Source organism: Triturus cristatus, chromosome 12 (assembly GCF_964204655.1).
Source record: "Triturus cristatus chromosome 12, aTriCri1.1, whole genome shotgun sequence".
In the NCBI taxonomy this organism is placed as follows: Eukaryota; Metazoa; Chordata; class Amphibia; order Caudata; family Salamandridae; genus Triturus; species Triturus cristatus.
Window position 1 is genome coordinate 38,484,358 of NC_140595.1, and position 25,520 is coordinate 38,509,877.

The 25,520-nt window shown below is 46.2% G+C and overlaps 1 protein-coding gene across 1 annotated transcript in view; it reads right to left on the minus strand.

Moving 5' to 3' along the window:
* The window catches only part of LRRC25 (leucine rich repeat containing 25), a 37,078-nt gene extending 25,737 nt beyond the window's left edge, over positions 1-11,341 (minus strand). Inside the window, exon 1 of the mRNA XM_085637365.1 lies at positions 11,227-11,341. The gene's annotated coding sequence lies outside the window, so the exon portion shown is untranslated. The remainder of the gene's footprint in view (positions 1-11,226) is intronic.
* Positions 11,342-25,520: the final 14,179 nt, after the last annotated feature.

Consider the following 25,520-nt stretch of genomic DNA (forward strand, 5'->3'; position numbering starts at 1 on the left):
AATGCCGTTGATATCGGATTCATTCTGAAGCATTTCCCACCTGTTGGTGATAATTTTCTTCATCTTCGATGAACTAGTGGAGAATTTCTAAACGAATACTTGTCTCAATGTTTTTTTATTACGTTGGAATTGTAGCAAACTGCTCCGAGCATATTTGGAAGTACGTACTATTGCCTGCTCAATCACTTCGTTGGGGCGTCCTCTATTTAAATACATTTGTTGTTGGTGATCAAAATGCTTTTCCAAGCTTTTTTGTTCCGAACATATCCTTTTAATCCGCAGGAACTGGGGAAAAGGTAAATTATGTTTAAGGTTTCTGGAGTGAAAACTCCGAAAGTGAAGGGCACTGTTATCATCTGTTGTCTTTCTATGCACTTCAGTTTGAATTGTACCATCACTAATAACAAGAGACACATCTAGAAATGAGATGGTTTTATCACTCATCATGTGAGTGAATTGAATATGATCATCATATTTATTGAGTTGTTCTATTTTGTGTTCCAAGAACTTCTGGGTATTAGTCCAAAGTATGAAAATATCATCAATGTACCTGCAATAAAGCAGGAGATTTTCAGCCCATCCACTGTCATTGTAAATGTAGACAGCTTCGAATTTTGCCATGAAAGTATTGGCATATGCAGGAGCCCCTGCAAAGCCCATAGAAGTACCTTGTTGTAGAAAAAAACGGTCATTCCAGTAAAAATAGCTGTGGTACAATCAAAAATGTAAAATTTCAAGAAGGAAGACTTTATCGGCTCTGATCGATGATTGGCGCAGCAAAGCCCATTCCACCGCTTCCATACCAGCGACGTGCGGAATGGAAGTGTATAAAGACTTGACGTCGATGGTACAAAGTAAAGCCCCTCTGTTGTAGACAACAGAATCCAATTTTTTTTTTTAAAGAAAGAAAAACAAAACTCACAGCAGAGCAATAATAATGTCACATTAAGTAACCCCATCCCGGCAGAGTATACAAACGGGCACTGGGGACTACAGACCTCGCATGCGGGGCAGTCCACCTCCTGTCAAACCCATCTGTCAAACCCATTAGCGCGGCAACCTATAGATGGACTCACGCATCCACAGGGATCAGGGAACCCCCCCTCTACAGCATATACCTTGTGGCTCAGGGGCAGAATCCAATTTTAACAGAAAATCCTTGGTGTCTTTTACATAAGAGATCCATTCCTGGACAAAAGGTTGCAAGAAATAGTCAATGTAATGCCCTAACGGCTCAAAAATAGTACCACATCCGGTTACAATTGTCCGCATGGGAGGATTGTGAAGATCTTCGTGAATTTTCGGAAGCATGTAAAGTAGAGGTCTCCTAGGATAATCTACTGTCAAAAATTGTTTGGTGGAGGCTGAAATCCAACCCATCTCTTGAGCATGGTCTAGAATACTCTTAAGAGTGGTTTTTAGTTCATTAGTGGGGTCTGTATCTAAAGATAGGTATGTCTGTAAATCTGCGACATGCTCTTGAACGGAACATGTGTAGAAAGTTCTGTCCATAATTACAATGGCTCCGCCTTTATCAGCTTTCTGAACACAAATCTCAGTGTTGTTCTGAATTGAATGTAGCATATTCATTTCATGTTTAGAAAGATTCTTCTTCTTAGATTTTCTGAAATGCATGTGGAGAAAGTCTTTGCGAACCAAATGTTCGAATGAATCCAAACTTTTGTGAGAAATAGGGGCCTGGAATTCAGATTTAGGACGAAACTCCAAAAACTCAGTTCTCTCAGTGTCAGTTTTGGTGGCGTAACTATGCCATTTAGCGTCGCTGTCTTCACCATCACGGAATAAGCAGGGAACGATTCCTTAGAACAAGACACAGCAGTCTTTGAGCTCTATGGGTGGTGACGGTAGGTAGTTCATGCAACCACACAGGCAGAGATACCCTCATTCCCTGGCTGTGCATTGGTGTCATGATGGGACTGGAGTTGGGGTTTCTTCCACGTTTTCTGGGTGGCACTCCCTTCCACAACACCTGCCTACACAGTGTAGGATTCAGACTCCGCTAGAGGGCGAGTCGGTGATATCACTACTCTGTCAGACTGGAGACTAACAAAGAGTGACCCCCAGAAGAGCGGGGCTTAGCTTTCAAGCACAATATTTGGGAGTTACCAATGAGGATGGAGATTCGGGCACCTGATTAAAACCCAGAGAGGGAGGTGAACTCACCCTCTTATTGCAACATATCCGCAGCTCTGTACTTCTATGGAGAAACCTTTTCCAATCTTGAGCACAAAGGCAGCTTGGGGAATCTGCTAAGCTAGGGTCTATGATGCACAAGAATTTTAAGAGCTAGGTGGTGTAAATCCCGAAGAATCCACATGCTTTGTCACTGTACTCTCTTTCCCAAGAAAGTGACAATAGTATCCAACTGGAACAAGTCAACAGGTTTAGGGAGATTGTCTTTGTACCAGGTAATTTCACCTTCCATGGAGGTATTTGTGCCACTTGCAAGGATAATTGCAATTGGGACACATACTATCTCACCTTCAAGAGTAGTTTTCTTTTAAAAACCTAATGTTTTTTAAAAGAAAAGAGCCAATATGTGCAATTTAATATTATAACATACCTGTCTCTTCAGCTTAAATGCAGCTCCTCTTACACTGCTTGGGAAAGGTGGTGGTGTGTAAGTTGCTGACTCTTTACAATCGCATACTGCCTGCTCCAGAGATCTGTGTGTAAGGCCGACCCAACTTTTTATCATTCAGAGGACAGTAAAACAGGCACTGTCAAAATGAGTAACAAAAATGCCTACTGAAAAAAATACCAAAATAGAATCATCAATAGAAACAAACCTAGCAATGGAAAGAGTTGGAAAACTTGAATAGTATTTTTGCAGTCAAGAGAATAATGTGTGGCCACGTTTGGTGAGTGGTGGTAGATGTTCTGGTGTGGTGGAGTGTGGTGTGCTGGATGGTGCTGGTGTGAAGTGCGGTGGACTGGAATGGGATATGTGGTTAAACTTGGTAGGTGGCGGTGCGATTGACGTCGATGTGGGCTGGAATTATGTAAAGGCGTATGTATTGTGTGGTGTGCTGCTTTCGCTCTGATGGCATATGGTGCACTTTATGGGGGGTTTGGGGACAGGTCGGGGTGAGGTGTAGCGGGCGGGTTGCTCATTGCTGGGTCAGGTGGTATGTGGTTATATGTAGTGAGGAGGGAGTGTTGAGAAATGTGGGCTCAAGCACCGCTTCTCTACTGTAAAGACTTAAATTGCACCTTCTGAACTTGAAGGGCTCTAGGACCTGTTGGAAAAGGCCGACTGTTCGGATATTCAGGCATCTGTCTGGCTTTGCATGCTCTGATATTGCCACACTGTTTCCTGTTAAGGCCCCAAACAGCAGTAGCCTTTTAATATTAGATCTGACTGTTTTCAGGCACTTACTTTCACACTAACTTTTCAAAGCAAACCGCCACAAACCGCCACAAACTACGAATTTACGTAAAAATTTTACAAAGGTGAAAGGTTGCCTGAATCACTCTGTACCAGGTTTATTCATGTACACAGCATGTCTAAAGCATTCACATGTGTTGCATGTATAACTTGCTCCCTTTTCATTGTTTCTTTTCTTCGTAAAACGGTTTATTAAGCAAAAAATACCAGAGGTGCATACACAGAAATGCTGACAATGTAAGTTTAAATATATATTAACTAGTTCAAAAGCAGAAGTACATAGCTGGTAATTCAGCGTGGGGAAGTCTTGGCATCTCCAAACTTCCCACACTGAGCAGGACTTCGTAACAGGAACTATTATTCCCGACAGGCAGTTTATGATGACAGAAGCAATTCTATCACATCTTACTTTCCAGTCCAGCTGTACTTAAATTGCATAAAAATAAGTACAGGGGCACAAAGTTTTCTTAGGAGTTGTTGTAGGATGTGAGGTTTATGATTACATTACCAAAGCTGCCTGGTCTTGATTCCACCTTTTGCCTCTTTCTTCCACCACCCTAAACTTCCTGTCTCTTTATCTCATGAATACTGAGACTTCCTAGTCTTGATTCCACCTCATGCATCTTTCTTCCACCACCCTACACTTCCTGTCTCTATATCTCATGAAGCCCGAGGCTGCCTGGTCTTGATTCCACCTCATGTCTCTTTCGTCTACCATTCTACACTCCCGGTCTTTTTATCTCATTAAAACCGAGGCTGCCTAGTCTTGATTCCACCTTGTGCCTCTTTCTTTAACCACCCTACACTTCCTGTCTCTTTATCTCATGAATACCGAGGCTGCCTGGTCTTGATTCCACCTCTTGCACCTTTATTCCACCCCCTACACTTCCTGTCTCGTTATCTCATGAATACGGAGGCTGCCTAATCTTGATTCCACCTCTTGCCTCTTTGTTTCACCACTGCATTTCCTGTGCCAGATTACAAAACATTTTTGACTGGTCCTAATACATATCCTTTATGGAACGTAAGGCAGTCCTTGATGCAAACATCTTTTGCCACTGTAGTATGACGGCAGATTAGTGTAGGTGGTGATATGTGACCAGAATGTTTGTTCATATTTTACATTTGAATATGGTGGTGTTGTGCTGAGTTGTTTTTTGTGTAGTTGTGTTTTGTTCTGTACTATTGCATTGTGCTGTACTGTGGTTGTGTGTTGCATTCCGTTTTGACTGTTAGCTGCCTTGCCCTGTTATGTTTTACCCTATTATGCTTTTGTTGTCTTGTTATTTTGCTTTGTGTTTTGTCATTGTCCTCAGCTCCATTTCTTATTATAGAGATGTTAACAAATTTAATATCACCTCTTGTGTTTTGGCTAAGAAATAGTGTAAAAATCATCTAATCCTTTCATTCACTTCATCTTTCTCTCTAACGTTTTTCTCTTACCATTCTAAATAAAAATTTCTGTAATTAGTAGTTTCTAAATACGTTTCATGTTGTATGACATTACAGCCCTGAAGAAGCCCTTGTGAAGGGTGAAACGTGTTGGCTGCTTCCACATTTGACTTTGAAAATAAAAAGACTTGTAACAGAAACCGACAACGCCTGCTAAATTAACTCTTCTTTTTGTGAACTGTACTATTGTCGATCTTTTGTGTTGCCTCTCATCAGCTTTTTCCCTCCAAAGTTCTGCAGCCTCATCTGGGCTTGGCATTTCTTTCTCCAGTTGGGAAAATATAAACCCAAGTTCTGAGCCTTCTATCTTGGATTCAGACTCCTGTCTTGCTCAATGCATTGACCATGAAATGGGACTGCAGAAGACTTTGAAGAAACTGTAGCACATTATTGCCCTTTTATGGACATCGGAACTCTCTGTCGGTGTCTTAACTAGTAAAGGAGATTCAACAAGATCTTATGATAGCAAAGGTAAACCTTAAGTGACTCAATGACTTCCCTGACAGAGGAACGTGCGGCAGTGAGTAACGAGGAAGAACGTGACTCCATAAGCAATAATTTATCATGAACCTCACTCAGGAAATGGTGTCCCAACAAGAGACATAAGACGAGCCTAAGATGGTGCAACAGTAAACCGCACTGATCCCTTTCTCTTGTGATGCCACCATATCCTTAAAGTGCAGCCATGAAAAATTATACAACTGGAAAATCGCATTGGATCTCTTTATTTCAATTGTCTGACGGCAAACATTATGCACGTGTTTTCCTTGAAAACACTCCTGGCCCTGTAAAGAGACATTTTCAGGGAATCCTGAAAACATCCTCAGTCGGCATTACTACGTCATCACTCCACTTGCCTTTCCATTCCAACTAGCTGCTGCCAAGAATGCTGCCAACTCTCCATGCATGAACACACACACGCCATTTGTGTATGACCCCCGAAGCCTCCATCACCACAGACTGCGGCCAAGGAGCGGGCACCAGAAGAGGGCCAGGGCAGGAGGTGAAGACCGTGTGCAGCTCAGTACTCCTGGGGTGTGAGGTAAGATTTGATCAGCCAGTCAGAGGAGACTTACTGTTGTAGAAGAGAGGATGGATGGAACTCCCTAATCTTGGAGTGAGAGCTGGGGGACCTGGCTGAGGTCAGACCTGTAAAGTGCGGTATGATCGGATTTTTGACTAGCGTTTTCTTTCCAGCTCAGGCCACTATCAATCTGGTCCTAGTGTTATGAGCTTTTGCACCTGTTTTTAGAAAGAAAAACAAAACTGCAAGCCAGAGGATGCAAAGATGTAGATGGATTGTGTGAGCTAGTGCACCTGACCAGGGGACCACCTCTGCTCACCGTGGACATACTCAGGCGACACCGCTTTCTAACCTCAAATTGCTTAGGATTCCGGTAGCCGTGGTCCCGTGTTTTATCAGCAGGAAAAAGAACAACCGCCAGATTGAAAAGTGATTGGAGGAAACCAAGGTTCTCCAACTAGACTGTCTCCGACAAGAGGGGGTTGACAATTCTATCTAATGGCACGTCAATCAACAAATTTCCCTGTAATTCGTAGGCATACCTGTGAGCTTGTTAAACAAAGGGTTAGAGCTGCACAACATCTAGTTAGTGATGTACCAGTCCTGATCTAAAATCACACAAAAAATAGCCAAAAATTAGAGGATATTTAGTTTTAAAAAAAATAACAATAATATTTATAGATCCCACACAACAAACAGAATTGACTCTTGGCACCTGGATCATAGGAATTATTGTTAAATTTGTTTGCGGTCATGGATTGAAAAAGCGATGCATTCTGATCTCAATACAATGTATACGGCAAGTGATACGCCCCCTTCCTCTCAAGTCACTCTTCAAACACCAAACCCTGCCCAAACGAGCCATATGCCTACATAGATTTCAGTGTGTCAACGCTGCACCAGCCTCCAGCAGTGGTTCGCCCTATTCACTTCAGCTCTATCATGCTCCCAACAATCATTCACCCCCAAAGACTTCAATGGCCCTAGCCCTGAATGGGTCAGCATGGCTCTCCCGGCAATGCTGCACCCCATGACCTCAATGAGCTCAACCTCTCCTCCCCCCCTTTCAACAATGGATCAGCTCCGTTGACTTCTATGGCACAGAACTACCTAATCACCCCACCACTTCACACTTCACAAGCATGCTTCCCCATCCAAACAATGGCTCACCTCCGATGACTTCAGTGGCATCCCCAGTCCAACAATGGCTCACCTCCACTGACTTCAGTGGCATCACCAATCCAACAATGGCTGATCTCCACTGACTTCAGTGGCATCCCCAGTCCAACAATAGCTGACCTCCACTGACTTCAGTGGCATCCCCGGCCCAACAATGGCTAACCTCCACAGACTTCAGTGGCATCCCCGGTCCAACAATGGCTGACCTCCTCTGACTTCAGTGGCATTACCAATCCAACAATGGCTGACCTCCACTGACTTCAGTGGCATCACCAATCCAACAATGGCTGACCTCCACTGACTTCAGTGGCATCCCCGGTCCAACAATGGCTGACCTCCTCTAACTTCAGTGGCATCCCCGGTCCAACAATGGCTCACCTCCTCTGACTTCAGTGGCATCCCCGGTCCAACAATGGCTGACCTCCTCTGACTTCAGTGGCATTACCAATCCAACAATGGCTGACCACCACTGACTTCAGTGGCATCCCCCGTCCAACAATGGCTCACCTCCACTGACTTCAGTGGCATCCCCGGTCCAACAATGGCTAACCTCCGATGACTTCGGCCCAACAATGGTTCACCTCCGATAACTTCAGTCCAACAATGGCTCACCTCCACTGTCTTCAGTGGCATCCCCGGCCCAACAATGGCTAACCTCCACAGACTTCAGTGGCATTACCCAGTCTAACAATGGCTGACCTCCACCAACTTCAGTGGCATCCCCGGTCCAACAATGGCTGACCTACACTGACTTCAGTGGCATACCCGGTCCAACAATGGCTGACCTCCACTGACTTCAGTGACATCACCAGTCCACCAATGGCTCACCTCCACTGACTTCAGTGGCATCATCGGTCCAGCAATGGCTGACCTCCACTAACTTCAGTCCAACAATGGCTCACCTCCACTGACTTCAGTGGCATACACGGCCCAACAATGGCTCACCTCCGATGACTTCGGCCCAACAATGGTTCACCTCCGATAACTTCAGTACAACAATGGCTGACCTCCACTGTCTTCAGTGGCATCACCGGTCCAGCAATGACTGGCCTCCACTAACTTCAGTCCAACAATGGCTGACCTACACTGACTTCAGTCCAACAATGGCTGTCCTCCACTGACTTGAGTCCAACAATGGCTGACCTCCACTGACTTCAGTCCAACAATGGCTGTCCTCCACTGACTTCAGTCCAACAATGGCTGTCCTCCACTGACTTCAGTCCAACAATGGCTGACTTCCACTGACTTCAGTCCAACAATGGCTGACCTCCACTGACTTCAGTCCAACAATTGCTGTCCTCCACTGACTTGAGTTCAACAATGGCTGACCTCCACTGACTTCAGTCCAACAATGGCTGACCTCCACTGACTTCAGTGGCATCACCGGTCCAGCAATGGCTGACCTACACTGACTTCAGTCCAACAATGGCTGACCTCCACTGACTTGAGTCCAACAATGGCTGACCTCCACTGACTTCAGTCCAACAATGGCTGTCCTCCACTGACTTCAGTCCAACAATGGCTGTCCTCCACTGACTTCAGTCCAACAATGGCTGACTTCCACTGACTTCAGTGGCATCCCCGGCCCAACAATGGCTAACCTCCACAGACTTCAGTGGCATTACCCAGTCTAACAATGGCTGACCTCCACCAACTTCAGTGGCATCCCCGGTCCAACAATGGCTGACCTACACTGACTTCAGTGGCATACCCGGTCCAACAATGGCTGACCTCCACTGACTTCAGTGACATCACCAGTCCACCAATGGCTCACCTCCACTGACTTCAGTGGCATCATCGGTCCAGCAATGGCTGACCTCCACTAACTTCAGTCCAACAATGGCTCACCTCCACTGACTTCAGTGGCATCCCCGGTCCAACAATGGCTGACCTCCTCTGACTTCAGTGGCATCCCCGGTCCAACAATGGCTGACCTCCTCTGACTTCAGTGGCATTACCAATCCAACAATGGCTGACCTCCACTGACTTCAGTCCAACAATGGCTGACCTCCACTGACTTGAGTCCAACAATGGCTGACCTCCATTGTCTTCAGTCCAACAATGGCTGACCTCCACTGACTTCAGCCCAACAATGGCTCACCTCTATGAACTGCAATGGCCCTAACTTCCAGTAGGCCGGCATAACTATCCCTGGAATTATCTAGCTCCAGGACCTAGTGGGCACAAACCGTTGCATCACGTGTTCATCAATGATTCGGCTCCATTGAATTCTAGGTGTGGAACTACTTTATCAGCCGACACTGGAGCCCCGCACAGAATACGTGTCACTGGCTCTGTTTCCCTTTTGTGTGGGGGAGGGGATGGGTAGGTTGGTCAGAAAGAACACATACAATATTCATGGCTACATGCACCAGCGCAGCCAGTAATGGTAAACGAATATCCCTCTTTACATCGAATGCGCTACAACACATTCCATTACAACGCGGTCGTTAGAACGACTGTGTTGTTACAAAGTGAACCAATACATCACAAGTCGTTTCAACGACTTACTATATGGGGCATGCTGGACTTCGGAATAGTATAATTTACTATTCCTACTCCAGTTTGTGCGACAGCAGGGAAGGTGTTGGATTGTAAATCCAACACCAGTGCACCCCCAACAGCAAGTCGTTGAAACAACTTGCGATGTAATGGTTGGCGTTGTAACAACTTGGTCATTGTAACCACCGCGTCTTAATGGAACGCGTTGTAGTGCATTCGATGTAAACAATGTTTCCCATGGTAAACACAGACACCCACTGAACCCCCCCCCCAGAACAGACACTAACTTAGGAATGCACAATCTAGGGGCAACCGTGTCTCTCCAGCCCCCCTCGTGAACATTCACCCCTGCACACAGCGCCCAGTGTGGAGAGCTGAGTTTGACACTACGCAAAATAGCATAATGCTGGGTGTGTTCAGAAAACCGCGGGTCCGAACCAACCCGCTGCACTCAGCCTCTCACCTTCCTATGGTTGGTACAAAGAAGTACCAGTGTGATGGGTCACGATAACACCGCTTTAGCGCCTAGAAACAGTTCCGTGCGCTCTGGCGCTGTATCATGTTTCGCTTTAAGAGTCAAACAAGCCGCAGCGCTGTCTCACATACCGGGCCGAGGGACTTGACACCGTGGAACCAAGCACTTAACCACTGCAAGCTAGCCGCAATACAACAGCAGTAACTCAGCGCCGTGAGGCAGTGGCCGTGCACTTTGAGCGCTTTATAAAACTACAAAATGATGCTCAAGACCCAAGTAAATCAGAGGGGGACAGCCGCGCGCGTGGTCCTGCAGCTGAGATAGTCAAATGATGATTGTAGGACACTTAGCTTAAAGAATGAAAACGGTAGAATTATTTGCACAAGAAAAGAAAGCAAAAAAAGCTATCCGCAAGACTTCCCGAGAACGGCGTGTAGTCAAAAGCAGAACAATTAATATATCTGTCAGTTGTACCTAAGCTAGACCTGTTTTTCAGATGCAGAATTATTCCCTGATAACATAATGCCAAACCTATTTACACATAGTTGCAAATACTCTCCTTCACACTAGATGGTAAACTTGTTAAGCCCCCCAAATCTGGGTTGCCATACGCGGGAATGCTAGCCCAGGATCACACACTGCGCTCGGGTGTGAGAGCTGGGATTTCAGGTGTCCTGCAAGGTTTGACACCACAAGCAAGAACACGCACCACCCTGCCACATCGGCCATAACACTTTTCTAGTTGAATTTGCTCTAAATTTCCACATCCCTTCCCTCTTTGCTCCCGATCTCCCCTCCTCACTTTCCTGCCACTGTTGTGTGTTTCCGCCTGTCCCTCTGTAAGTCTCATCACACGCGGTGCCCCATTACATGTTCTTCTCTTTCCTTCCCCTTAAGGTGTTGTGAACTGTGAAAAAAACACTAACACGAAAACTATAAAAATAGATTTTATACCCGTCTTACTTGTTTTCGCTCCCTTTATCTCTTTCCTTCAGCGTTATTACTCTTGTTATCCACACCTTCTGCCCCTTTCACTCCCTGAGGGCAGGCTCTCCCCCTGAAAGAAAGGTCTCACGGCAGCACCCCTAAACCCTGCATGTGGGTGAAAAGCTGTGACGCTGGGGCCCTGCGAGGACCCAGAGGCCGCAGAAAGGACAGTGGGGGTCGATAAAAGTGTAGACTCACCTCTCGCACCCGTGGCCAGCCGCCTGCCCTGAGCTCTGCCCTGGCTGCACGCTTTGTGGCTGTGGATGTAAATTAACAAACAAAATACCCTAGGACGGAGGGAGGGAGAGAGAGAGAGAGAGAGGCCATCACTTCCCATCTGAGCCCTCCCTCCCCCCCCCCCCCAGCCTAAAAAAAACAGAGAAGTCAAAACAGCCAGTGAAGCAAGCCCAACTTCTCCTTTTCTAGCAGGAGAGACAGTGATTAGGAAGCAGGGGCTGCGTGGAGTCAGCAGTGGGGGCATCCCTCCTCCTGTGAGTCCTGGCAGGTGCTGCAGAGGCCGGTCCAGTTGTGAGAGGTCTTACACACCTGCTGTCTGCAGGCTGGACTGGTCAAGGCGGTGCCGGAAGGGCTGGTCTGACAGATCACTGGATGGGCTGTGTTTTGCGGCTGTCCCTGGGTCTGCTTTGTCGGTTTTTGCTGTTGATTTCTCTGATATTACCACAAACATTACCTGCAGCAAGCCCAGATCCATGCAGCCACCCATACTTCACAAGTTTAAAATCAACTTCATTTGCAAATTTGGGCCACTTTTTTAGCTGTCTGATTCACTAATGGAGCCACTTTAGTGCTCGGGCCTATTTTTTGTGCCAGTCTAACCCTGCAGTGGCGTAACACAGATATTCACTGTGCTTGGGCTGAATGGGGGCCTTCCAATGGGATGGGGGTCCCCTAAAGGGTTGGGGGGCGCCCTGCAGGGGCTGGGGTGGCCTGCGTTTAACTCATGCGACCCTCTCTGTCTGATATGCTACCCAGATGTTTGCAACAGGCAAGAGCATGATACTGCGGGGATTCCTTCTCGCTAATTTATTTTCTCGCATTTTTGTCCTGGCTCATTTGGGCAGTCCCTCTAAACCCCACACTTAAACATTTTTTTGAAGAATGGCTCAAAGCATTTTCTTTTTTGTTGGTGCTGGCTATATTTCTATAACTTTGTATTGCCTTCATACCAGTGCTTTAAATGGGCCGGTACTCACCGGCACTGAGTACCGGCACTTCTGATTTTTACCACTCTGAGTACAGACACTTCTCTGCTGCCAAGGAGAGTACCGGTACTCATAAACAGTAGGCGCCTTGGCTGTTAGTGCTGGTGACCTGTCTGACAGCCAAGGTACTTCTGTAGCAGTTTACCACAAAAGAGCTGCTCCTAGTGTGATAACCCAAACGAGTTACAAGAACGCCGTGAGTGTGGGCATCTCACAAAAAGTTACGGACTGGTCTCACACACCACCTGGTGTCATGCTTCATCATAGTCCTCGCCCTCTAAAACCTTCGTTTGATAGAGGGCGGGCATACACTTGGCGACAAGGATGCACTTCTAAATAACTAAGTGGGGGCCCGTGAAATTGTGAATGAGGTTAAAAATCATTATAGTAATCAGGAGTGTTTTTAATGTGACTGAAAACTATATGTGAAAACAAAAGGTATGCAGTTCCTAACGTTAAGGCAAGGTGTGACAGAATACAAGAGGGTAACACAGTGATGACAGGGAACTGTGGTGAGAAGCAGGAGTAAAGGTTACTCCTTATTTGGAAAAGAAGACCCTCACACACCCAACAAGTGGGTGTCTTGCTTCATCACCGGGTCTTTGCTCCTTATCGGGCCGGCGGGTGCAATGCCCGATCAGGCACCTAATAGGGCCTTCCTAGCGGAGATCTTTTATTCCAACGCCGGTGAGTGATGTGTGTGTGGGGTTGAAAAGACAATATTAAGACATAGGTGAGTGTAGGTGCAAATGGGGTTGAAGTGAACCAATTAAAACAGGGGTAGGTGATCCACTAAATAATTTTAATACAGTGTGGTCACCATCCTGGTTAAAAAATATACAGTCTGCACATGTGACACCAATAGTTAAGTGAGTGTATGTGCTGACGTGATCAATAGGTCAACATGGTTCTTGCCTTTGTATATAATAAATGGCAATTCATCAGGACCAGGGAATTATTACGGCTACCTACACCTCTTTGGTGGTGCCCAATGTCTATAAGAGACTAAGTAGTGAGCACGCATACAGCACCCTAAAAAAGTGTGGTACCGTAGTTAAAAAGCACACCTGCAGAGAAGGAAAATAACAACAAATAAAAAGCATAAACAACAAATAAAATTAAAACAACGTAAGCATTGCGACAGCAGTTACTTAGGACAAATGGTGGTGTCAAGCCAACCGTGGCATGCAAAGCTATTGAGCAATGTATGGAGGACTTGTAAAAGAACCAAACGCAAACATACAGAGGAGGCACAATATCCAATAACTGATATCAGAACCCATCAAATTATGATAGATAAATCATCCAAAAGAACTCACCCTCCTGGGTTGTGCTGCAAGTGTTTTTAATGTGACTGAAAACTATATGATATTAAAAAATATATGTGACGGTGATTGGGGTATTTAGTGTCCCCTAACCGTCTTGTGAATGGTCGACATGTTTCTGCCTAAGCGGCCCAGTTGGGTCCATGGCATTCATCAGGACCTAGTAATATCAGGGGGGGCTCCGTTCTTACCAATCGTTGGTAAGATGTTACCACTGTGTGGGTGTGGCGTAGAAGTTTCTTCTCCTTTACCCAAAAGGGTTTTGGAGTGACTGTTGCTCAGAATGTTTGGGAGATTTTGCTCCACCAGTACACTTGATGAAGACTATGGTTTTATGTTCTCTTTTGCAGAGGTGACAAAATATTCTGATTCCCTCCGCCCCTTCCCCCATGGGACAAGTAGTCCATATAATTAGGGTAAGACTGGTGGCAGCATCGTCTGCCACCACCTTCGGAATCTCACACATGTGTACACAAATAGAGTGTCACGAAGTCACGCACAATTTTTTCACTCTAAGAAATCAATGCATGCATTGTTCTTCTTTCTTCTTTTCCTTTTACAGGTATGGTTGACCCAACGAGTTCGAATTAACTATCTTTTCTCAAATGTTTTCCTTTTGTTTTAGGCTTCACCATTGGAAGCAATCTAGGAAGTGAAGTGTGGCCTACGCCACACCCACACAGTGGTAACATCTTACCAACGATTGGTAAGAACGGAGCCCCCCCCTGATATTACTAGGTCCTGATGAATGCCATGGATCCAACTGGGCCGCTTAGGCAGAAACATGTCGACCATTCACAAGACGGTTAGGGGACACTAAATACCCCAATCACCGTCACATATATTTTTTAATATCATATAGTTTTCAGTCACATTAAAAACACTCCTCATTCACAATTTCACAGGCCCCCACTTAGTTATTTAGAAGTGCATCCTTGTCGCCAAGTGTATGCCCGCCCTCTATCAAACAAAGGTTTTAGAGGGCGAGGACTGGTCAATGATGAAGCATGACACCAGGTGGTGTGTGAGACCAGTCCATAACTTTTTGTGAGATGTCCACACTCACGACGTTCTTGTAACTCGTTTGGGTTATCACACTAGGAGCAGCTCTTTTGTGGTAACATATAATATTGGAGGCTGCTAGCTCCTAGAACCCCATGCCTCTTGTTCCCTCCTCCACACATACAGTGCTGTGGAGCGGTTGGCACCAGTCTCCCTGCGTTATTCTGCTAGGAAGAGACCCTCGGCCCCTTGGTTCTCAGATCCTTTGAGACTTTTAAGACAGGGCTGTAGAAAGCAGGAGAGGTTGTGGAGGATGAGCTGGGACACTCAAGAGAGGGAAAAACATAAAATTCTCCTTAAAGGGTATAAAGCAGAGGTAATTAAAGAGAAACAGGAATACTTCTCTAAGTTAACTACCACCCTTTCTTCCCCTAAAGATCTCTTTAAAATTGTTGACTCCCTGTGTACCTTACAATTGCCCGACCCTATTGCTAGTTCTCAAGATTTTTGTGAAAAAATTGCCCAGTTTTTTCATTCTAAAATTGCCGACATTTATCTGGCTCTTGAACTGCAAAGGCATCTATGCCTCCCTCTCCCACCTCTGTCACTCCTCTCTTTGGAAATGGAGATGTGGCCTCTCCGGCGAGTTTGTCTTGTTTCCCTCCGCTGTCTTTATACCAACTGGACCTGCTTTTGAACAAAATCAGGTCGGGGTCTCCTTTAGACCCCTGCCCTCTTAAAGTCTTCAAGGATTGTAGGGAAACCCTACTGCCCCCGCTTCTGGATATTATGAACCGGGCGATGCAGGAGGGGATTTTTCCTACCTCGTGGAAGAGTGCTGTTATTAAGCCTCTTTTAAAGAAGCCAACTTTGGATCCTGAGGTTCTCAAGAATTTTCGCCCCATCTCTTTGCTCCCTGCACCAGCAAAGATGTTGGAGACTCACTTGAATGAGCATCTGGCGGCCTTCCTGGATATTTCAGGTCTTTTAGATCCATCGCAGCATGGCTTTCGGAGGTTCCACAGTACAGAGTCGGCTCTCACGGTTGTGCTAAATAATATCCGCACTGAGGTTGATCAGGGCCATACCACTCTTCTGGTCCTGTTAGATCTTACAGCCGCCTTCGACACCCTTTCCCCCTCGATCTTAACCTCTCGTCTTAAGGACATAGGGGTGGAAGGGGTGGCTCTGAGCCTTTTGGCCTCTTTTCTTGATCAGAGGGAACAGAGGGTCAAAATGGGCGAGTTTCTATCTCCATCCCTGCCTGTGCAATGTGGGGTCCCACAGGGGTCGGCTCTTTGTCCGACCCTCTTTAATATCTATGTGGCCCCACTTGCCAGGTTAATAAGATCTTACGGGATGGAGGTGGTCTCCTACGCCGATGACACCCAGATTATGGTGTCCCTCTTCCACGCGGGAAATACCTCTGCTCTCAGCTTCAGGAACTGCATGGAGGCAGTCTCTCAGTGGATGATTTACAATTCACTGAAGCTGAATGGGGAAAAAACTGAGGTTCTCGTTTTTGGTGGGAAGAGGGACATCTGGTCCTCTGAGTGGTGGCCCCCTGCTCTGGGTGTATGTCCCACTCCCACGAACTCAGCTCGTAACCTGGGAGTTCTGATTGATCCCTCTCTTTCCATGGCGCAGAAGGTAAATAGGACAGTTGCTACCTGTTGGGGCATTATTAAGATCCTTAGAAAAATAAAACACTATTTAGCTCCACAGGCTCGCAAACAAATTGTGGTTGCACTGGTCGCCTCACGGCTTGATTACTGTAATGCCCTTTACGCTGGTATTGATAAAGGTTCTTTGCAATGTTTGCAAACCGCCCAGAATGCGGCAGCTAAGTTCGTGCTTGATGCCCCCAGGCTCTCCTCTGCTACAGCTGCCAGGAAGAGTCTGCATTGGCTTCCGATTCAAGCTAGGATTACTTTTAAGACCCTCTGCCTGACCTATGGAGCGCTTTCTGGCTCTGGGGCTGGGGGGGTCAGGGATTTGTTGAGGCCTTACGCCCCCTGTAGAAACCTTCGCTCTTCTAGAAAGAGCCTGTTATCAGTGCCCCGTTTTTGGCGAGCCAAATGGGGAGGTAGAGCCTTCTCGTCTTTGGCTCCCAAATTGTGGAATACCCTTCCCATTGAAATTAAATCTCAACACTCTGTCTCGTTGTTTAGGAAGGCATTCAAGACATGGCTTTTTGCAGGGGCCTATCCGTGATTTTGGTTTATGGGTCCATTTTGATTTTCTTTTGTTAGGCGCCTTGATGCCTTCGGGCTTAGTTGCGCGTTATAAGTTTTCTTTCATTCATTCATTCATTCAGTCCCTTTTGTGATTAAACTTCTGTAGCAGTGACTGGTGAGCTGAGTCCCCGCTGAACTATTCAGTGTGGGCTCATTTGCACAACGTCCGGTGTTCACATCCTGCTGTGTTGCAAACACAGGATTGAGGCAGCCAGGTGAAGGCGCAAGTAGGAAATCCAAAGAGGATAACGAGCAGGGCACAAGTCCTAAAAAAGGAAGTGGGGGGACGCTGACGTCACAACAGGTGGCTTGCACCATCAGACTCATTGCCTCCCCTCGATCACCCCTTAGATGCGATTGCATCAGAGAAGCCAGCACGTGAGCAGCGGTCTGAATGAGCTCCGATCTCGCCCCAGAGAGGCCAAAGAGTGAATGTGTGGCTCCATTTGCTCCAGTTATCGAGCTCCCAGTAAAATAAGTGGGGGGACGCCGTCCACCCGCGTGGTACCCCGACTCGAGCCCTGGTAACGAGGTTAAAAGGGCTTTATTCTTTCCTGTATCTTTTACTTGAGTGTCTGCTTATGTTTGTCTGTTTGCCTGTGGGCGGTTTTGTGTGAGGAAAATAGTGAGATAAAGGGGAGAAAGATTCGAGACACTCTTAAGAGGTATATTAAAGGAAATGTGGAGAATGCTTTGTGTGTGCACTTCTGCTTGTTTGTGTGTGTGTGTGCGCGCATGTGCGTGCACACTCGAGAATATATAGTATTGTGCCAAGCAACACCAAATAACAGTATGGAAACTTCAAATATTATAAAACAAGGAAATGTTAAAACACCACCGCGTTTGGCTTTTGTTAGGAGTTAACCTATTTTGTTTATAGAAACGCATTTCTCGTGTGTTTTGGTACGTGCTACAACTAGTACTGAAGTCAATAAGTAACAGGATGTCTTGCTCTTAGTCCCGCCCCTAGCCCCGCCCACTCACCTCATTTAAATGAGTACCTGCACTATTTTTTTTCCCTTTTAAAGCACTGCTTCATACAATTACCAATGCACTCATAACAACTATTGGGAAATATGTATCACCTGCTCTGTGCACTCTGCAGAAAGGCCAAAGACTGAATGAGCATGTGGACTGAATTCCTTTGTGACTCAGGGACACTCACACTGCCTTTCTGCCTCTCCACCAGAGCTTTCAAGCGCCCTGTCATGAACACCCATTCACACCACAAATTCACCAAGGCCTGGTTCTAGCGGGTGGGCCAGGCCCACCCAAACTTGAACCTTGGCCCTCACCCCCCCTCCCCTCGTGTGTGTCAGCCCAGCTGAGACACCTTCCCGGGCACACACAGCCGCACCGAGTACTTCACAGGTCTTCAAAAGACCATTTACGTGCTAACGTGGCTTTTTTTTTTTTTTACCCCATCTTAGAGCCCCTGCATATTGCTGGAAGAATCAGCCCCACTCCGACATTTTTGGTAGCCGCCCCCCCCCAATGTATCTCTTTTTTTTGGGGGGGGGGGGGGGGGGGGGTATTATTTGCCATGTGTTGTCCTTCGTCAGCCAGGATCCATTCCTATCTTCCACTTATACCTCCGAAGGTCTCCGGCGAGAGGAGGTCGTGCCTGTGCAATGCCCGGTCTCCCAGCGATTCCTGTCAGGCTTTGCTGAAGCGGGGCATTCTACCATCTTAGATGTAATGCCATATGGATGTTGTTATCGGGCACATTCAGGCTCATCCAAGCAAACTGGATGCAGCAGAGATTCCTCTGCTGTTTAAAATGCGGGAGGCGGTCATTTACCCGCATTTGGTGAGGAGACCTTCCTCAAGGTGGGAAGTGACGTATTTTCAGAAGATGCTTAAGATCTTCACGAGGATTTTCTTTAAATTAAGAACCTTGGTTTGTGCCCGCTCTGCTGTAGCATATGCTCAGCTCTTAATGACGTTGAAACAGACTTGCTTTATTTAATTACAGCCAATCACTCGGTGGAAAGTGGTATAGTCTGTGATCTGCGTGTGGAAACCAAAACTGATTGTGTTCTCCTTGTGTAAAGTAACTGGTGCTGAGGCAAAGCACTCCAATAAGATGGCAACATTAAACGTGAAATGTGGCAGACAGCGCCTTATAAATCAGATCAATCAGGATTCCAGGCACCGGTCCTTTGGATCGAGTTGCACCAGCAGCGCTACGTGTTTATGCCACAATTGAGAGCTCTGGAGCGGAGACTGAGGCCACTGCACTTTTCTCACAGTGCCTGCAGTCAGTCAAAAATGTGTTCAGAATACATGGCCATCCATTCTTGGCCTCTCGGCAGGGAGCACATAGTGGTCACATACTCCTGTTGTAATTGTGATTCTGTTGAAATGGGTGTGATGGGACTCTTTTGATGGGGCTACACAGTCTTCAAAATAATAAGGCTAAAGTAGAGTTGAAGAAAATGCAGTGCTCTCTTGCTACTTAAGTCATCCTTAACTTTACGCCTTACCACTTTCAAATGTCACTAGCCGCCACTGGCAGCGACATTAAGGAGAACAACAGAAACTGGCCACTGAAATTTAAAACGTTCCTCTGAACGTTATTTTTCTTCTTCTAGGAGTTGCGTGATTGGGCCTGGCCTCTTTCTCACAGCCGCCCCCCCCCCCCCCCCCCAATCACGCATCTCGTTTTAGAAAGGTGGGCTGTGCCCCCACCCCCTCGTGCAGGTAGAATAGGGGCATGGCGAAGGGGACAAATCCTTTCTTTGACACGAATGCAAGACAACACTAAAAATGTCCAGATAACTCTGGTGATTAATTATCCTGCTGGAGAGCAATCCTTTGTCTGTTGGTAGTTTTGAAATGCAGATAAACTGTAGTTTATGTGATCAGCTCAGTGGGTTACTGCCTTGCTTACAGAGATCCTTTTTTTACTTGCAGTTCAGAAGTTACAATCCTAACAGGACAGTGACCTATGAACTGTCATCAAAGAGCTGCATACAAACCTGAAAGGTATAATTAGAACTTCTTTTTTTGTGTATTTAATATTTCCCCAGTCTTTCATTATTCTAATGTTGCTATAAAGAGTTTGTTAGGGCAGATATACATTTAATCAGTAAAGCCCCCCCACCATTACTGGGGTATGCTTTAAATCCTGTGTTTGTGCTTCTCCAGACCAAACTCTCTTAAAACAAGCCCACCAGTATGGATGACATGTGATTCCTACTCCTGGTAATCTTCATTGGCTTATGCGACATTCCCTATAGGCTGATTTACATACTTGTATGATTCATTGTCTCTGCATAATGTGGGTACAATGTAAAGTACTGTAATACACTACACTATGAGTAACGCTATACAACCAATGAAGTGCATATGAGAGAGGGGCTACGGAGATATGAGGGGCACTGGTGGAGGGATGGTAGTGAGGGAGTCTGAGGAGGAGGTCATGACGGGTAGAGGTTACAGAGAGATGAGGGGCACTGGTGGAGGGTGGTAGTGAGGAAGTCTGAGGAGTAGGTCATGAGTTGGAGGGGCTATGGAGAGATGAGGGGCACTGGTGGAGTGTGGCAGTGAGGGCATCCGAGGAGTGGGTAATGGGGGGAGGGGCTATGGAGCGATAAGGAGCACTGATGGAGGGTGGCAATTACGGAATCCAAGGAGGTGGTCATGGGGTGTAGGGGGGCTACAGAGAAATATGGGGCACTGGTGGAGGGTAGTAATGAGGAAGTCTGAGGAGGAGGTCATGAGGGGGAAGGCTACATAGAGATATGGGGCACAATTGGAGGGTGGCAGTGAGGACATCCGAGGAGGAGGGCATGAGGGGGAGGGGCTATGGAGAGATGAAAGGCACTGTTAGAGGGTGGTAGTAAAGGTATCTACGGAGAAAGAGGTTAGTGGTTGGGCATCAATAAAGACTTGTGCACCAGCGCTAAAGCCGGTCCTGTCATGACCTTTCTGTTTTTGTTTATTAAATTAGCAGTTGGGTCATTAGGACCACTGTGGAATATATTTTAAAGTATGTGCTAATTTGTTTTACTGTTATATTCAATGATTTAAGTTTGAGGGTAATTTTCCTAATGTTTTTTATCGGAATTAATGAAAATGGAGTCGGATGGTGGCTGATATGGGGCTGGGGCCCAAGGTCAGCTGTGAGCTAGGGTGCACGGGAGATAGATGGTAGAACATGGATAATCAGGCCGGGAAGGGAGTGTGCTGCAGAGTACGGGGTCTCTGCAGGTAGTAATGAAGAGAGACTCTCTCTGAATACTGGCAATGAGGGAGGCTGAGTTGTGTTACTTGCATTATACTCCCACCTCAGAAACCACCTCTTCCCATCAAAGGGACCTTACATGGGATACATTTCAAAAAGAAAAATGAAACGTTTGTTTCATCATTTAAGAGCAGGCTAGGTCTGTGGGATCACTGCCTGCTCTTACAAAATGTTTTTGTATCCATTCGCAAAGAGGAAGGAATGCCCTGGCGACTCCTTCCTCTTTCCGAGTGGGTTACCGCCTACTTGAAGTAGGTGGCAAACTGCGAGTGTTTTGCAACTGCAATTGTGGTTGCAAAACCATGATGCATACAAATGCGTCTCACTACTAGGGAGGGACGCCCTTGGAACCCCCCTTCCTAATACAGTCTTGCACAATAGCGTTTCTACATGCCAACACCCTTTTTTGCAATCGCAAACGGGCCAATTGCCCGTTTGCGACTGCAAAAAATGGTTGTACATCTGGCCCTTAGTAAGCTAAAAGGCAGGTCTGTTGTTATGTGCGCCTTACTTGTGGCTTAGATTCTTAGTGCAGATGACGCACTTTTATAGTAGACTAAATCAAACAGAAAATATGTTTTTAAATAAACTCTGTGTTGGGTGATACGGCCCCGTGTGGTGTTGGTGCTCTCTCTTAGCGGTATTATCCTAATTGTAAATAGTTGCTATGGTGCTCAAGGGAGGGGGACATCACCCACACCCCCGATATGTGACCCCTAGGGATCTACCTTACAAGTGAGAACAAGTCTGAGCACTCATACATAAAATGATGTATGAGTGCTTGGGCTTGTTCTCACAGAAAATTTGTTTTGTACAGTGCACATCTAGAATATGTATTTGAAGGTGCCCTCTTATGTGATGATGAATAAAGGACGCTCAGGGCAATAAAGGTTTGGCTAGGATCTCACGATTTGATCAAGCATGGAAGCCAGGATTGATCCCAGGATTTCCAGTTTCACATTGTGCAATTCAGCAACTACATGGGTGTCTCTCCTGCATTGCATTACATATTAATGCTTTATCTTTCATAATTTGACTCTTTTAGCACACGGGAAAGGAGCTCACGGAAACCTATGTATGGATGAGTTTATAAGGGAGTTTCCAAAGAATAATAGAAGGTTACCTCTATGACTGGACTGCTAGTTTTGAAATGGTCGGTGTGAAAACTGCTGGCAGTTCTCAAAAATACTCCTTTCTCTTTTTTCAAATGCGTTACTGTTTTTCAAGGATTTGTATCTTGAAAAGTACATCGCTAAAGAATGACAAGAAAGTAAAATGTATCAAGTTAAATTTGAGCAGAGAAATAAGTGTTGGACAAATTGCAACAAGTAAATAGCCAGCCTTTCTAATACAATGATGTCAAGGCTTCCGTGTGGTAATAGGGACTTCCTAAATCTTGAACTATTATAATATGCTTGGTATTCAAGTACCCGTATTGAAGCCTGGCCTGCTGGAATTCGAGGGTTTGCCGTTAGGTCCAGACATCGCTCTTACTTTCAAATAACTCTCCACATGCTCTGTATACACACAGAATTAATCCTTGGTATCATGGTGACTGTTTGCAAATAGATATGATCTAATCTAGGGCTTGTAGGCTACCTCCAGAAGCAATAAATTGAGCCCGCAGTGCAGGGGCGGCTCCTACACTAGGACGGAGGAGCGTCGCCCCACTGTTTCTCGCAGTGCAAGAAGCAATAACATAAAATGGTGATAACTTTCAGTTATTACCATTTTATGTTTGGTTGCAGGTGGGCGGGGCTGCTCTGCGAGCAGGGCAGGGGAGGAGTGGTGTGCCCACTCCTGAATGCGTAAAGACTGTTTGGTCGGCCCTCCGGGGTTGTCCAAACCAGTCATGCACACTCTGTCCTTCACAATGCTGATTAATTAAAATTATTATTATTAAATTAAACCACATCGCGACAACCCCCCCCAGCCCCCCATCCTTCCCCCCCCAGTCATGCCAGCCGTGACTGCTGCAGTGGCCCAGCCAAAGGACCCTTGGCCCACCCAAATAAAAATTCCTGCCAAGAGGGAACATCGTTCATAGTGGGGGCTATACAAGAGTCATGTGTTGGGTGAAAAACAAAACAACACTAACAAAACATCAAGAACAAGCATTGGCAAAGCCAGTAGGTTTTGAGTTGGCTGCCGACCGTTTGTATTTGCCGAAGTTTGTTTTCTTTGGAAATGGTTTTTGTAAAACGTTTTTGAAAAGACCACTCAATGATGGAGGTTCATGTGTGCACGTGCGTGCACATGCATGCATAGCCATCTTTAAATGGTTTTTGTGATAAAGGTGTATATACTGGTGGGACAATGATATTTTTGTGTTACTTTTGTAAAACAAAAAACAAACAAAATCACAGATGGCCACCCATGCGTACACAAGCACAATGTCATCACCCACAGAGAAAATAGCAAGTTAGTACGTCCGTCTTTGAACGTGAATGGGTTTTACAGTATAACCAAAACCATTCAAAGATGGCTGCTGGAGCATGTACACGATGTCGGCAGTCGTTGAATGAGGAAAATGGTCACAAAAACCAGCCAAAGAAGGCCACCACCTGTGTGTGCAAAGATGTGTGCCACTTACAGTGCCTGTACTGGATGCATCACACCTCGAAGCGCTGCATGGAGCCGGCATTGGTGTTTTTGAAGCTATTTACCCTTGCAAAATATAGGAGTTGGTATAACAAAAGATTTTTTTAAAAGAGTACCCATTGTCACCCTAATGCCTGGCCCTGAAGGGGACAATTTCCTATGTGGGTGGTGACTGTGCTCTGGCATCGTGCTATCACTTACACGGAAGGGAACCATGGCTGAAGTGGCCTGACCCAGTTCCCCATGTGGTTTCAGCGCTGAGTGAAATAGCAATGACTCTACAACAGACTGATGGGTGACGAGGCCGCACTGAATGCCCCTGTATGTAAGTATGCCCCGATGGATATTTTGTAAAGAGTTTTTTGAAGAAAAATAAAAAGATTCAAGCTAACACTAGCACTAAAAAAGGATATACTCTTTGGAAAGAGAGACACACAGTATTCAACATGGAGTAAAACTTGTGAAATGTAAACTGGGACTGCATCGCTGACTTGGAATACCTTAAGAGTTCTTACACTCATTGAGTAAGAGGGTAGTATGCGACATGTGTCCTACAAGAATCCGCATTCTGTTAATTAGAATTTAGCTCATTTCAAAAACTCCAAGTATCACAGCTATCTCATTGTATGTGGGGAGTCTCCGAACCCCTTTCTGACTGCCACTAAGGGCTTGTAGCTCTACCAGCTACAGAGTTTTTTTTTGCTAAAAGGCCATGAACAGGGCTTAGGAGGCCTCCAGTTCAAGGTTACATTTTAATTACTGTAGATGCTTGCACAATAGCCTGTGTTCTCTGTCCGGGGGCCCTGCTCTTAGTTACAGAGCCCTTGTGAGGCATTCCTGTTACCTGCGGTTGGTGGAACTCTCCTACGGTCTGCTACCGGTGGAACACTCTTGCTGGTCAACTCGCCCTGGTGGGACTCGGTGTCCCAGGGTGCACCGCCGGTATTCTCCTGCAGCTGCGAGGGAGGAGGCGTGACCATCGCGCTACAAAGCGCAGCCTCGACCCCTGCGGCACGGGACGCGCCTGGGCTGCGCCAGACGAAGCCCGGACCAAGGGCGGGCCCGTCTGAGAGCGTCCGAGTTCGTGCGAGGCCGAGCTGGGCCCCATCTCTTGGCCCTGTGACTTGGACACAAGAGACTGTGGGAGAAGCCGTAAGTAGCCTGGCCCATGCCCACTATAGACTATCAAACATAAGACTTTCTGTCAGTAACATAGCGCCGCAATTTATAAAGCCCTGCTGTATTGAGGGAGGGGGGTGATGATCTACAAGCTTGATTCTGCCTACGAATATACGCTCGCATGAGGGCCAAACCGAACAATCCGGAACTAAATTAGGTTGGACCATCACTCTGTGCTGCCAGGAGGGACTGAGATCGGAGACTAATTGCAGTATATATACTAAGCATAAGAATGGGTAGAAGAAAGACGATAAGCGTGCAGCCCTCGCAGAAAAAAATCCCGGCCGATACACAACAAACTCTATTGAGATACCTCACCAAAGCGATGGCGGCGTTAGAGAAACAAATATCCTCGGTAGAGGAGTCACTAGTATCTGGCACATCATGTACTGTTATTCAGTCAGATACCACTACTGTAGGACTGTCTGGCATGTTAGGGGGTTGCCCAAAAGATACAACATCCCAGAATGCGTGCGTGCAGAACATGATCGATGAAGCAATACTTAGCAACCCTGATTCATTTTCACAACCCCCACAGAAGCGGCAAAAAAACCCGACCCCAACAGATAAATCGAATAAAGGGAGTGAGGGAGTAGGGGATGGCATAAAAACTTGTAAGGAAATTGCGCCAAGTACCCCGAAGTTGGCTAAGCAGGGTAATAAAACTAATGGTATG